Consider the following 15,838-nt stretch of genomic DNA (forward strand, 5'->3'; position numbering starts at 1 on the left):
AGACAAAATCTGAATTAAAAAATTAAAGAGGTTTGTGGAAAAGGAATCTTAGGAAATTAAATTTTATATATGGTTAATCTAGCTAAGATTAGAATGGCTTGATTTAAGCTTTCTTTAAAAATGCATTTTAATAACAGAAGTATACTGGTGTAAAATTAGATTTTGGCTTTCTCTCTGTTAAAAGGACAAACTTTTCTTTAGATTATTGGTCTGCTTTTAAAAAAATATTGTAAACAGGATTCACCTTTACCTTTTAAGTAATCTTCCTGGAAAGCAAAGATTTTGTGTCTCACCAAAAAGATTGACTCAGCTCCACACTGTCTTTATCGGGCCTTTAATTACTTAAGAAAACCCAGTCTTTTCAGTACTAAAAATAGCTATTTCGTTCACAAATAGTCAGTCTTCTGTATTTACCTTTAAAATCTTCTATTGTCACTTTAAATAAATAATTAAGTATTATTTCTTCTGTGATGCTGCTTAGTCAAACGATAAAAACTTTGACGTTTGACTAGTTCCAAAAAATGAAATTTTAAATGAAGTCTTTTTGATCTCATACTAACTCTGAGATTTTCCAGATGGCCACCAGAATATTTCAAAAATATTATTCTCTCTTCTTATAAAAATAGACAATTGACATGTAAAATCACATTGGAAGTATTATCAATTAAGAAGTGAAGTTTAAACTTCTAAGGTTATATTTGTATGGGTATATGTTATTAATAAATGTTCCAGAAAGTATATAAAATTCCTAAAAATATGATATGTCCTAGTATTGTGCTATCAGGCATAATCCCACTTATTTTAAAATGTTACTTCACAGAAATAACCAATTTGCTTGTCAATTTCATTGTAATAAGCTCTCATGAGATCTTTAACCATGGACATTTTAAAGTCTTTTGTTATCTACAGATGGTTCTAGTTTTATTTTGATGCTTTTGCAAAAGTGAGATTTAAGAAAAGGACTCTACCTAAAATGCTTGACCAACTGACATCACTGCCAGATTACCAGGTGTCACAACTTGGGTATGTATTTCACAACTTAGGAAGGCTTGACCTGACATCTATCTGGTCTATGCAAACACTGCATTAAGTCACTTCAGTCGTGTCTAACTCTGTGCAACCCTATGTACTATAGCCTGCCAGTTTTCTCTGTCCATGAGATTTTCCAGGCAAAAATACTGGAGTGGGTTGCCATTTCCTTCTCCAGGGGATCGTCTCAACCCAGGGATCAAACCCATGTCTTTTATGTCTCCAGGCTTTTCAGGCGGGTTCTTTACCACTAGCGCTTCCTGGAAAGTGAACACTGAAAGTGAAAGTTGCTCAGTTGGGTTTGACTCTTTGCAACCTCATGGAGTGTAGCCAGCCAGGCTCCTCTGCCCATGGAACTGTTCAGGCCAGAACACTGGAGTGGGTAGCCATTCCCATCCCCAGGAGATCCCATTCCCAATCCAGGGATCGGACCCTGGTCTCCTGCACTGCAGGCAGATCTTTACCATCTGAGATACCAGGGAAGCCCCAAACACTGTAGACCTCGATATGAAATTGACTGGGAACAAAAGTAGCAAACATCAAGGCAGACTGCTTCTTCCCAAGACATTGGCTCAGGAGGATCAGGAATATTTCCTTTCACTCCTCCTCTTCACTCTGACCATACTTTTCCTAACTCTCATAGCAGGAGAATCTTTATGATTCTTTTGTCCACTTATTGTCTCTCCCTGGCCTGGAAACATTTTTCACATATCTCAGGCCATTACAAAGGAGGGTAATCCAAACTCCAACCAACTGTTGGATTTCCTATGATGCTGGTAATCATGCAGTTCTTTCTGTCCATCATAAGCTTCCCCCTAATTTACAACCCTCCATTTCTCTGCAATAAGCTTTCTGGATACATATTTCTAGGCAAGTGGAGACAGTTACCCAAAACACATAAACAAGTCAACTGGCTTGAAGAAGTAACCACACATACACACAGACATCCACCCCTACCTCCATAGGATCACTTGACTTTCATGATTCTAGCTGGTTTGGGTCTCAGAAGCATCCTCCAAACTGTGGACATTATTTTGTTGCTAATAATTAGTATTATCTCCTTTACATGCTATATTCTCTAATATTGACCAGCCAATTGATGGTCTCTCTCTAACTAGAACAACAAAAAAGGACAGAATAATGTAACCAGCTTGAAGAACAGGAGCATGACCAGTCTCTGTGAATACTGCACTGAGTCCTAAGATGCCATGGTAGCTGAGTCATGCTAAGATGGATGTTTTTAATCAAACCATTTGAATTGAAAAGTGAATGATCAGACTGTTGAAAATAACTTTCCAGGCCCAAGATGGAGCTGGTCCTGCCCAGGGTACCGTATCAGCAAATCAAAACTTAGGTAACGTTTCTGTCCCTATTAAGTGCTCTTTTTAATCAGAAACACAGTATACTTAGTCAGCCCATCTCTGAACAGCAAACCAACTCTGGGCCTTTTCACCCCAAACAAAGTTGACTAAGTAGCCCCAGCCAATCAGATATTTTTCTATTTTTCTCTTCCTTGCTTTCTTATTCTTTATTCTATAAAAGCTCCCTGCCTTCCATTTCACTTTTCAGTTCTCTGAAAGGAGACTGACTGTTCACTTCATGAAGTATTAAAATTTGTTCATATCATCTTGACTGTTCTCTTTAATATTATTTTTAATGGTATATAAGGTACTTAGCATAATTTTTCAATAAATGATAACTACCATTATAGTATCCTTTTACAATTCTCAGAAACAAAAGTAATTTGGGGATAAAATTTTATCAATGTCCAGTTTTTATTGTAAAGAATTTTCTTAAATGATTGTGCTTTGTGCTTCCCTTGTGGCTCAGCTGGGAAAGATTCTGCCTGCAATCCGGGAGACCTGGGTTCGATCCCTAGGTTGGGAAGATCCCCTGGAGAAGAGAAAGGTTACCCACTCCAGTGTTCTGGCCTGGATAATTCCATGGACTGTATAGTCTATGGGGTCACAAAGAGTCAAACGTGAATGCGAGACTTTCACTTTGTATACCACGTGTATACAGTTGTCATGTTTGAGAAAATGATTCCTAGACCATATAATAAAATAATTAATTACTGATCTATAGCTAGTAATAAGAGAAGGTTTTCTGACTCCTCCTCAGAATCTGGTGATCAAAATGCCCCCCATTTAAAGGAACTGGTAACAAGAGTGAAATGACACATATCGCTGCTATACCTGATGGGTCAGCTTGCATCTCAGCTCTGTGGGCAGACTGGAGATAGAGATGGTGTCTTTCACAATATGAGAATTTCTAAGAATCCTTTGTGAGAAGCTTCTGATTTTATTCCCTGGAATATGGGAGAATAGCTGTGGCAAACGTCCAGGGGCTTTTTATCCCAGCAAGTCCTAACATATTTTAACTATGTCAGAAGAATCTGTGGTAGGTCAAGTTCCCCAGGGAAAGGTCTCTGAAGCTCTGAAATTGCGTGCAAGAGTCTTTAGGGATAGCTTTTAGGACTGGGTCAAGACAGAGACGAGCTGTAATGCGTGCACAGAGGACTAGCACTAACCTGCTAGTCCTTTGGGGAGCTCTGGGGCTCATCCTGCCTTGAAGCTTGAGGACAAGGCATTAGGTGCAGGCTGTCCCTAGGGAAGGTTCATGGCCTTGAGCATGGCAGCATTGATGGCCAAGGGCAAATCCTACAGGAGAATCAATGACTCAGCTGCCACCCTTCCAGCTGCTGGAAGAATGAGTACCTCAGTGTTGAAGGGGGTTCCGAGCAGAGCATCACCAGCTCTTTCCTACAGCCACAGAGATTCTGAACCTCTCGCTAAGGGACCAATGACTACATGGCCAAAATTAAACTAAAGCATCTTTTACCGCTGTTCTTGTTGCTGCTGCTTTTACCATATCTGTGATTTTCTGGAAGATATGAATTTCCACTGCCTAAACAAAATTATCTTTTATACGGATGCTTTCTGATGCTTAGAATAGACCAGGTGGGAAATCCCACGTCTGGGGGGAAATGCATTTCTCTACCCAGAGAGATCCCCACATGCCGTTATGAGCATCTCAGACTTGATATGGCTCACTTTAGGGGAAGACTTCCTGCAGTTAAGAAACTATGATCTCAGAGTTTGGATTTTAAATTAAAGCTCTGTTTGTTGATACAGCTGGCAGTGATTTGGGGGAGGGAGGTTGGTAATGCCCACATGGGCAAAATATACTGGTTTCTGCTCCTGATCTGAAATTTAACAAATATATCTTACATATTACAGAAGCCACAAGCTGATGTGTGGCCTGTGGAACGAAGCCTATGAAGGTGATGAACTAGATTCAGAGGCAGAGAGATGAGAACAGCCTGTCCATCCCTGGTATGTAAGGGTGGTGCCCAAGCAGGGAGACAGATGGCTTTTCTGTCCCAAAAAGCAGCTGCTTTGGAATTTCTGTGGTTAGGATCTTGGGGGAGAGCTAATAAAATGAGGAAGATGTAAAGAGTAAAGTGAACAATAAAAGAAAAGAGTCTCACTGAGAGAGAGAAAGAATAAAGGAAAGAATTATATTTTTCCCTCCTTTGGTCAATAACAAACAACAAGATAAATTTCAGCACAAATAGAGAAGTAGCATAAAATTATTACTATTTTGTCATCACAACCTCTGCCTCGTTTGCAAGTTGAGTTTGACGATGAAATATGATGATGATAATGAAGCCAATGGAGGAAACGGAAAAGAGTGAAGAGGAAGAGTAGCTAAAAACAGAGAAGGGGGAGATTTGGAACTAAAAGCCACAGCTGAAACAGGAAATAAAGGATGGCTGCCTCAGAGCCCATGAACTTGCCTCAAGATTTTCTATTGGAAAACTTTTTAAAAATTTGCAAATTTCTGCTGAAAAATTTTGAAGAAATGAAGGGTCAAGGTTAAAACATCTGGAAAAAGGATGGTATCTGCAGTGAGAATATGTTTCAGATTCCATCTTGTCATTTAATAGCCGCCTAGTTGTGGTTCCATTATTTCTCCCCAAGTCTTATCTGTGAAATGGAACCCAGAGAGTTGCATAAAATTCAATCAATAAAAATGAATGGCAACATTTTGTACTCTGTGCTACACAGACTTAACACCAGATTCTTTTAGAGATAATGAATTTTTGTGATTGATTCTCTGAATCAATAAGAATCCAAATACTTTTTTATAAATTTAGGTTTATTGCAAAACACTTGAAAAAGGATTTTAAATTTCTTTCATCTCTGAGTTGATGAGATAATACTTCCTCTCTTAAGCACTAACAAGTGATGGACATTCATTCAAGCAAATTGAGAGAGAGACTTGCAGAAGGAAATGGCAACCCACTCCAGTATTCTTGCCTGGAAAATCCCATGGACTGAGGAGCCTGATAGGCTACAGTCCATGGGGTCACAAAGAGTCAGACAGGACTGAGAAACTTCACTTTCTTTGTTTGGTAAATTTTAAACTTGATATAGATCAGTTCAGTTCAGTCACACAGTCGTGTCCTACTCTTTGCGACCCCATGAATCGCAGCACGCCAGGCCTCACTGTCCATGATCAACTCCCTGAGTTCACTGAGATTCACATTCATCGAGTCAGTGATGCCATCCAGCCATCTCATCCTCTGTCTTCTCCTTCTTCTCCTGCCCCCAATCCTTCCCAGCATCAAAGTCTTTTCCAATGAGTCAACCCGTCGCATGAGGTGGCCAAAGTACTGGAGTTTCAGCTTTAGCATCATTCCTTCCAAAGAACACCCAGGACTGATCTCCTTCAGAATGGACTGGTTGGATCTCCTTGCAGTCCAAGAGACTCTCAAGAGTATTCAACACCACAGTTCAAAAGCATCAATTCTCCGGCGCTCAGCCTTCTTCACAGTCCAACTCTCACATCCATACATGACTACTGGAAAAACAATAGCCTTGACTACATGGACCTTAGTCAGCAAAGTACTATCTCTGCTTTTGAATATACTGTCTAGGTTGCTCATAACTTTTCTGCCAAGGAGTAAGCGTCTTTTAATTTCATGGCTGCAATCACCATCTGCAGTGATTTTGGAGCCCCCCAAAATAAAGTCTGACACTGTTTCCACTGTTTCCCCATCTATTTCCCATGAAGTGATGGGACCAGATGCCATGATCTTTGTTTTCTGAATGTTGAGCTTTAAGCCAAATTTTTCACTCTCCTCTTTTGCTTTCATCAAGAGGTTTTTTAGTTCCTCTTCAATTTCAGCCATAAGGGTGGTATCATCTGCATATCTGAGGTTATTGATATTTCTCCTGGCAATCTTGATTCCAGCTTGTGTGTCTTCCAGTCAAGCATTTCTCATGATGTACTCTGCATAGAAGTTAAATAAGCAGGGTGACATTATACAGCCTTGATGTACCCCTTTTCCTATTTGGAACCAGTCTGTTGTTCCATGTCCAATTATAACTGCTGCTTCCTGACCTGCATACAGATTTCTCAGGAGGCAGGTCAGGTGGTCTGGTATTCCCATCCCTTTCAGAATTTTCCAGTATATTGTGATCCATACAGTCAAAGGCTTTGGCATAGTCAATAAAGCAGAAATAGATGTTTTTCTGGAACTCTCTTGCTTTTTCCATGAGCCAGTGGAGGTTGGCAATTTGATCTCTGGTTCCTCTGCCTTTTCTAAAACCAGCTTGAACATCAGGAATTCACAGTTCATGTATTGCTGAAGCCTGGCTTGGAGAATTTTGAGCATTACTTTACTAGCATGTGAGATGAGTGCAATTGTGCAGTAGTTTGAGCATTCTTTGGCATTGCCTTTCTTTGGGATTGGAATGAAAACTGACCTTTTCCAGTCCTGTGGCCACTGCTGAGTTTTCCAACTTTGCTGGCATATTGAATGCAGCACTTTCACAGCATCATCTTTCAGGATTTGAAATAGCCCAACTGGAATTCATCATCTCCACTAGCTTTGTTTGTAGTGATGCTTTCTAAGGCCCACTTGACTTCACATTCCAAGATGTCTGGCTCTAGATGAGTGATCACACCATCGTGATTATCCAGGTCATGAAGATCTTTTTTGTACAGTTCTTCTGTATATTCTTGCCATCTCTTCTTAGTATCTTCTTCTTCTGTTATGTCCAGACCATTTCTGTCCTTTATCGAGCCCATCTTTGCATGAAATGTTCCCTTGGTATCTCTAATCTTCTTGAAAAGATCTCTAGTCTTTCCCATTCTGTTCTTTTCCTCTATTTCTTTGCATTGATCGCTGAAGAAGGCTTTCTTATCTCTTCTTGCTATTCTTTGGAACTCTGCATTCAGATGCTTATATCTTTCCTTTTCTTCTTGGCTTTTCGCCTCTCTTCTTTTCACAGCTATTTGTGAGGCTTCCCCAGACAGCCATTTTGCTTTTTTGCATTTCTTTTTCTTGGGGATGGTCTTGATCCCTGTCTCCTGTACAATGTCATGAACCTCATTCCATAGTTCATCAGGCACTCTGTCTATCGGATCTAGGCCCTTAAATCTATTTCTCACTTCCACTGTATAATCATAAGGGATTTGATTTAAGTCATACCTGAATGGTCTAGCGGTTTCCCCTGCTTCTTCAATTTAGGTCTGAATGTGGTAATAAGGAGTTCATGATCTGAGCCACAGTCAGCTCCTGGTCTTGTTTTTGTCGACTGTATAGAGCTTCTCCATCTTTGGGTGCAGAGAATATAATCAATCTGATTTCAGCGTACCATCTGGTGATATCCATGTGTAAAGTCTTCTCTTGTGTTGTTGGAAGAGGGTGTTTGCTATGACCAGTGCATTTTCTTGGCAAAACTCTATTAGTCTTTGCCCTGCTTCATTCTGCATTCCAAGGCCAAATTTGCCTGTTACTCCAGGTGTTTCTTGACTTCCTACTTATGCATTCCAGTCCCCTATAATGAAAAAGACATCTTTTTTGGGTGTTAGTTCTAAAAGGTCTTGTAGGTCTTCATAGAACCATTCAACTTCAGCTTCTTCAGCATTACTGGTTGGAGCATAGACTTGAATTTCTGTGATATTGAATGGTTTGCCCTGGAAATGAAAAGAGATCATTCTGTCATTTTTGAGACTGCATCCAAGTACTGCATTTCAGATTCTTTTGTTGACCATGATGGCTACTCCATTTCTTCTGAGGGATTCCTGCCCACAGTAGTAGATATGATGGTCATCTGAGTTAAATTCACCCATTCCAGTCCATTTTAGTTCACTGATCCCTAGAATGTCGACATTCACTCTTACCATCTCCTGTTTGACCACTTCCAATTGGCCTTGATTCATGGACCTGACATTTACCAAATTCAAGTTGTCCTTGAATTTTGTCCAACCTTTTGAAGGAGGTCACCATTATCTTCATTACCCCCACCATAGTTTGGCCTCAGGTCAAACAACAGTGAGGGAAGACAGCCCTGCCAATCAACAGAATTGGATTAAAGATTTTCTGAGCATGGCCCTGCTCATCAGAACAAGACCCAGTTTTCCCCTCAGTCAGTCTTTCCCATCAGGAAACTTCCATAAGCCTCTTATCCTTCTCCATCAGAAGGCAGAGGGAATGAAAACCACAATCACAGAAAACTAACCAATCTGATCACCTGGACCTCAGCCTTGTCTAACTCAATGAAACTCTGAGCCATGCCCTGTAGGGCCACCCAAGACAGACAAGTCATGGTGGAGAGTTCTGACAAAATGTGGTCCACTGGAGAAGGGAATGGTAAACCACTTCAGTATTCCTGTCTTGAGAACCCCACAAACAATATGAAAAGACAGAAAGATAGGACATTGAAATATGAATTCCCCAGGTTGATAGGTGCACAATATGCTACTGAAGAAGGGTGGAGAAATAACTTCAGAAAGAATGAAGACACAGAGCCAAAGCAAAAACAACACCCAGCTGTGGGTGTGACTGGTGATAGAGTAAAGTCTGATGCTGCAAAGAGCAATATTGCATAGGAAGCAGGAATGTCATGTCCATGAATCAAGGCAAATTGGAAGTGGTCAAACAGGAGATGGCAAGACTGAATGTCAACATTTTAGGAATCAGTGAGCTAAAATGGACTGGAATGGGTGAATTTAACTCAGATGACCATCATATCTACTGCTGTGGGCAGGAATCCCTGAGAAGAAATGGAGTAGCCATCATGGTCAGCAAAAGTCTGAAATGCAGTACTTGGATGCAATCTCAAAAACGACAGAATGATCTCTGTTCATTTCCAGGGCAAACCATTCAATATCACAGTAATCCAAGTCTATGCCCCAACCAGTAACGCTGAAGAAGCAAAAGTTGAATGGTTCTGTGAAGACCTACAAGACTTTCTAAAATGAACACCCCAAAATTATGTCCTTTTCATTATAGGAACTGGAATGCAAACGTACAAGAGATACCTGGAGTAACAGTCAAATTTGGCCTTGGAGTACAGCACGAAGCAGGTCAAAGGCCAATTGAGTTTTGCCAAGAGAACGCATTGCTAATAGCAAACACCCTCTTCCAATAACACAAGATGACTCTACACGTGGATATCATGAGACGGTCAGTACCAAAGTCAGATAGATTATATTCTTTGCAGTCAGCAAAAAAAAAAAAGACCGGAAGTTGACTGTGGCTCATACCATGAACTCCTTATTGCCAAATTCAGACTTCAATTGAAGAAAGTAGGGAAAAACACTAGGCCATTCAGGTATGACCTAAATCACATCCCTTATGATTATACAGTAGAAGTGACAAATAGACTTAAGGGATTAGATCTGATAGACAGAGTGTCTGAAGAACTACGGATAGAGGGTCATGACATAGTACAGGAGGCAGTGATCAAGACCATCCCCAAGAAAAAGTGATGAAAAAAGGCAAAATGGTTGTCTGAGGAGGCCTTACAAATAGCTGAGGATAAAAAAAGATGCAAAAGGCAAAGGAGAAAAGGAAAGATATACCCATTTGAATGCAGAGTTCCAAAGAATAGCAAGGAGAGATAAGAAAGCCTTCCTTAGTGATCAATGCAAAGAAATAGAGGAAAACAATAGCATGGGAAAGACTAGAGATATCTTTAAGTAAATTAGAGATACCAAGGGAACATTTCATGCAAAGATGGGCTCATACAGGACAGAAATGGTATGGGACTAACAGAAGCAGAAGATATTAAGAAGAGGTGGCAAGAATACACAGAAGAGCTATACAAAAAAAGGTCTTCATGACCCAGATAACCATGACGGTGTGATCACTTACCTAGAGCCAGATATCTTGGAATGTGAAGTCAAGCGGACCTTAGGAAGCATCACTGCAAACAAAGCTAGTGGAAGTGATGGAATTCCAGTTGAGCTATTTCAACTCCTAAAAGATGATGCTGTGAAAGTGCTGCACTCAATATGCCAACAAATTTGAGAAACTTAGTAATGGCCACAGGACTGGAAAAGGTCAGTTTTCATTCCAATCCCAAAGAAAGGCAATGCCAAAGAGTGTTCAAACACTCATCTGCACTCATCTTGCACTCATCTCACATGCTAGCAAAGTAATGCTCAAAATTCTCCAAGCCAGGATTCAACAGTCCATGAACCATGAACTTCCAGATGTTCAAGCTGTATTTAGAAAAGGCAGAGGAACCAAAGATTAAGTTGCCAACATCTGCTGGGTTATCAAAAAAGCAAGAGAATTCCAGGAAAACATCTACTTCTGCTTTATTGACTACATTAAAGCCTTTGACTGTGTGGATCACAACAAACTGTGGAAAATTCTTAAATAGATAGGAATACCAGACCACCTGACCTGCCTCCTGAGAAATCTGTATGCAGGCCAAAAAAGCAACAGTTAGAACTGGACATGGAACAATAGACTGGTTCCAAATTGGGAAAGGAGTATGTCAAGGCTATATATTGTCACCCTGCTTATTTAACTTATATGCAGAGTATATCATGTGAAATGCTGGGCTGGCTGAAGCACAAGCTGGAATCAAGGTTGCTGGGAGAAATACCAATAACCTCAGATATGCAGAAGACACAACCCTTATGGCAGAAAATGAAGAAGAACTAAAGAGCCTTGTGATGAAAGTGAAAGTGGAAAGTGAAAAATTTGGGTGAAAACTCAACTTTCAGAAAACTAAAATCATGGTGTCTGATCCCATCACTTCATGGCAAATGGATGGGGAAACAATGGAAACAGTGACGGACTTCATCTTTTGGGGCTCCAAAATCACTGCAGATGGTGATTGCAGCCATGAAATTAAAAGACGTTTACTCCTTGGAAGAAAAGTTATGACCACTCTAGACAGCATATTAAAAAGCGCATACATTGCTTTGCCAACAACAGTCCATTTAGTCAAAGTCGTGGTTTCTCCAGTAGTCATGTATGGATGTGAGAGTTGGCCTATAAAGAATGCTGAGCACTGAAGAATTGATGCTTTGAACTGTGGTGTTGGAGAAGGCTCTTGAGAGTCCCTTGGACTGCAAGGAGATCCAAACAGTCCATTCTAAAGGAGATCAGTCCTGGGTGTTTATTGGAAGGACTGATGCTGAAGCTGAACCTCCAATACTTTGGCCACCTAATGTGAAGAACTGACTCATTAGGAAAGACCCTGATGCTGGGAAAGATGAAGGCGGGAGGGAAAAGGGAGACAGAGAGTGAGATGGTTGGACAGCATCACCAACTAGATGGACATGAGCTTAAGTAAGCTTGGGAGTTGGTGATGGACAGGGAAGCCTGCTGTTCTGTAGTTTATGGGGTCGCAAAGAGTTGGATATGACTGAGCTACTGAACTAAGTTGTCCCTATGGCTTATGTCAATAAAATTAAACCTCCTTTGGAAATCTCCATCAAAAAGTATGTGTTCATTTTTCAAATATAACTGTTGTAATGTTCCCAATAATGGCTCTATAGTAAGGCAAGCTCATTTGAATCAACCAGGGAAGATTCATTAGGAGCAGCTTTGTTATTGTGACAAATACATTTGTATTTTTTTAGCTCTTTCAGAAGTGGTCACTAGTAGAAATGGTGTCTTCAGTTAACCTATTCCTTACTACATGAGAGAACTAAGATTTTCCTTTAGCCCTGATTTCTGGAGAAATTTGGAGATGAACACATTTTCATTTGCCTTTCAGCTTAACTTTTGCTCCTCAGATTTTGACCATCACCTGGGGAAGGTCACTTCTTTGCACTCACATATGTGGGTACCCATTGTCCATATTCTCCCAGCTTGCTTACTTCTGCATTCAATATTTCTCCCTGACCCAAGCATCAGTACTCGTATGCTGACACAATTAAGTTATTAACATAAAACACTTCTCGACTCTCCTTTTCCCCAATTCATTTGCTATTTTTGGAAGAGCTTCAAGAAAGATGTTGTGCCTCCACAAAGATAACAACTAGATAATGAATATACAAAAAAAAAAAAAAAGAAGACAAAAATTTTCACATACAGATCCTTATAAAATAAGAATGACATCTGGATGCCATAAGGTAGATTTTTCATTTGCTGGTAAAATGTCTTTTGGTTCTTCTATTATAGGACCATAAAGCAAGGGATGCTGTTACAACTCACCTGTTCTCCAGAGCAACTCTGTCTAGTCTGGTTAAAATGTTAACCAGTAGAGAAGGTTTGGTATTCCCAGTGCAGAAAATTCACATCAGCGATAAGTCATGGTCACTATTATCCACCAAAATTTGTTTCTTTCCATAAGGAATAGATTCTAAGAAATTTTATTTTTTATTTAAAGCTCTGTGAATTATATTCAGAATAAAAGAAAAAGAATCTTCTAAGATTCCAAGTGGTCTGAAAAACCCATTTATATGACAGCATAAAGACTGATTGAAGTGATTTTCCCCTCCCAGGGTTCTGTTCGTTTTCAGTCAGTGCCTATTTCTTATGATGTCCTGGGACTCCAAAGTGTCATCCTCAGATAGCGATCTGAACCTGACTTTGCACTTAAGAAGCTGCTTTGCTGTGCATCAGCATATTTTGCTCCTAAGTCAGGTCTGATGAGGGCGCTCCCTGTGTTATTCCCCCTGCAGTCAATGCCTCTGGAAACTGCACATTCTCAAGCAGGAAGCTTTTTCATGCTTCTGGGCTGGTGTTTATGTGACTCCCTCAGTTTAAAATGTTCCCACTTCCTCCAATTCTCAAAGTATTTAAATACTTTAAGTCTGACTCAAATGCCATCTCCTTTCTAGAATTCTCCCTCATTCCCCACAATAAGAATGAATTGTTCCTACTTCTGCACTCTCTACAGCATATTATTTGTCTCTCTGTTTTGTACCTATCCATCCTCCCTTTTCTTATACCTAGTTAATTTCACATCTGTTTCCTTTTTCCAGCAGAAAAGCATAAATACTTCTGGGTATCCCAGATAAAATAGGACAGATGGAAATAAGACTTGGTCGGAACCAAATTCATATTATCCTTTGTTCAAGAAGGCTTTTTTTTAAAAAAACCAATAGTCTAGGTGTTCTTTTGTTTTGTTCTTTGATTTCACATCTAGAATTTTCCAAAGAAACACATTTTTCTTTTCTTTTTTTGGGGGGGGGTGTAAAATTTCTTTTTTAAAATATAAATTTATTTATCTTAATTGGAGGCTAATTACTTTACAATATTGTATTGGTTTTGCCATACATCAACATGAATCTGCCACGGGTGTACATGTGCTCCCCATCCTGAACCCCTCTCCCACCTCCCTCTGCATACCATCCCTCTGGGTCATCCCAGTACACCAGCCCCGAGCACCCTGTATCATGCATCGAACCTGGACTGGTGATTCAAGAAACACATTTTTGATGTCTCCTGACCTTATTTTGCCTCATGCTGTAATGGAGACATTGCAGAGATCAAAAATACAAAGTCTTGTTTTTGAGAGTTGCTCCTAACTCGGGAAATCAAGCAAAAATTCCTCTATCCATCTCAGAAAGCCAAAAGCAGAACTCTAACCCAGAAGGACAGCAATTCAGGGATGCTTATTTTATTCTCATCCACTGACTCCATGGCAGGGAAAAGTGTCCTTCCTACAGCCTGTATCCCTCATGATCAACTCCTCTTACAAGTATTGAACACTCTTGACCCCAAATCAACTCTTTACTAAAGCAGATTCCAATCCAAAGAGAAAAAAAAACAGCATCTAGAGGCTAAACACACTAAGGATAATATTTGTGTTTTATGCCATATCATGAACATCAAAAATGCAAGGTTATACAAAATCTAGAATGGATAAAGGAACAGGGTCCAACCCACCACCCACCTCCTCACTCATTTCTGTAGGGTTCTACTTTTTCCTAGAACCTCCCTCAAATAAACAGCTAATATGTTTGTATTCCTCAAAGTGAAAGTTGAAACAAAATTCTTAATGGAATTTGTTCATGAGAGATGTTATTCTTACCTGTGTGGTGGCTGGCCCTGTAATTACCCCAAGAGCAAATGGTGAGTCTAGAATATAGTATCAGAGCAGAACACCAAATCTGAGGTGCACAGATACATGCATCTTCCCTAGTGACAAAACACATTATTTTTCTTATAATTGTTTTAGCAACAAAAGCAATCTTTGCACAGTTCTCCTAAACTGGGAAATTCACCTCCTACTCTATGGTAATTTATCTCTCCATCAACTAAAGAAGAGGCCAAAAAAAAAATCACCTGCTCTCCTGTCACTGATCATGCTACTCCTCCGTCCTTGCCTAATCAAATTCAAGTTCCTTACTTAAAAGAAAAGCTTAGCCTGCTTGCTTTGCCTTTGCTAACTGGCCAGACCACAGGGTAATGCTAATGTTTAGGCAGCCTCTAGGTCAAATTATGAGGTACATATGGAACATTTGATGTCTACACCCTGTGGAGAATGAGAAATATCTGCTATGACCTCAGGAAATGTCTGTAGAGGATGAACACTCCCAAATAAAGAGCAAGTCTGAATAAGAGCAAATACTGGAAAGGTATCAAATCATCCAGGTTAATTTAACACATTAAATGCAATTGCAATTTCAGTTAAAATACCAATGAAACATTCTTTTTTTTTTTACATTTCATTTGACAAAATTATTCTAAAATTGTCCTGAAAGAATCTTTTAAAATATCCAAGAAAAGAGTTTTACATAATAAGATAAAGATGAAAACAATAAGAAGAGGGAATTCATTCAAGTTATTAAACCATATTACGAAACAATAATAATTTAAACACTGGTGGAAAGCTTGCAATAAATAGATAAAGTGAATAGAATTTAAAGTTCAGAAACAAAGGCAAGTTCATATAAAATATGGTATATGAAAGGGATCATGGCAAATCACTAGAGAAATAATACTTAGCTAGATGTAAACAATAATATTTTCTTTCCTCATAACACATGAAGTTAAATCCCAGACAAACTCAAGAACTAAACAACAGCACTGTTTTAAAAATCTGGTAGAAAATATGAACATTTTTTAGATCTTGGGACACAGAAGTTCTCAAATATTTAAATATAGAATCAATAAAATATATTAATAACAGTGACAGATCTGACAAAAAAGGCAAACCACTGAATGTCAACAATGCCATCCACAAAACTTAGAGCAAATGGAAAAGTCACATACACACAAAGATTGTAAAAGGAAATTCATGGCAGGAAAAAAGATTTTTTTTAACTATCAGTTCAGTTCAGTTCAGTTCAGTTGCTCAGTCATGTCCGCCTCTTTGCGACCCCATGAATCGCAGCACACCAGGCCTCCCTGTCCGTCACCAACTCCTGGAGTTCACTCAGATTCATGTCCATCGAGTCAGTGATGCCATCCAGCCATCTCATCCTCTGTCATCCCCTTCTCCTCCTGCCCCCAATCCCTCCCAGCATCAGAGTCTTTTCCAATGAGTCAACTCTTCACATGAGGTGGCCAAAGGACTGGAGTTTCAGCTTTAGCATC

The sequence above is a fragment of the Budorcas taxicolor genome, chromosome 10 (assembly GCF_023091745.1).
Source record: "Budorcas taxicolor isolate Tak-1 chromosome 10, Takin1.1, whole genome shotgun sequence".
NCBI lineage: Eukaryota > Metazoa > Chordata > Mammalia > Artiodactyla > Bovidae > Budorcas > Budorcas taxicolor.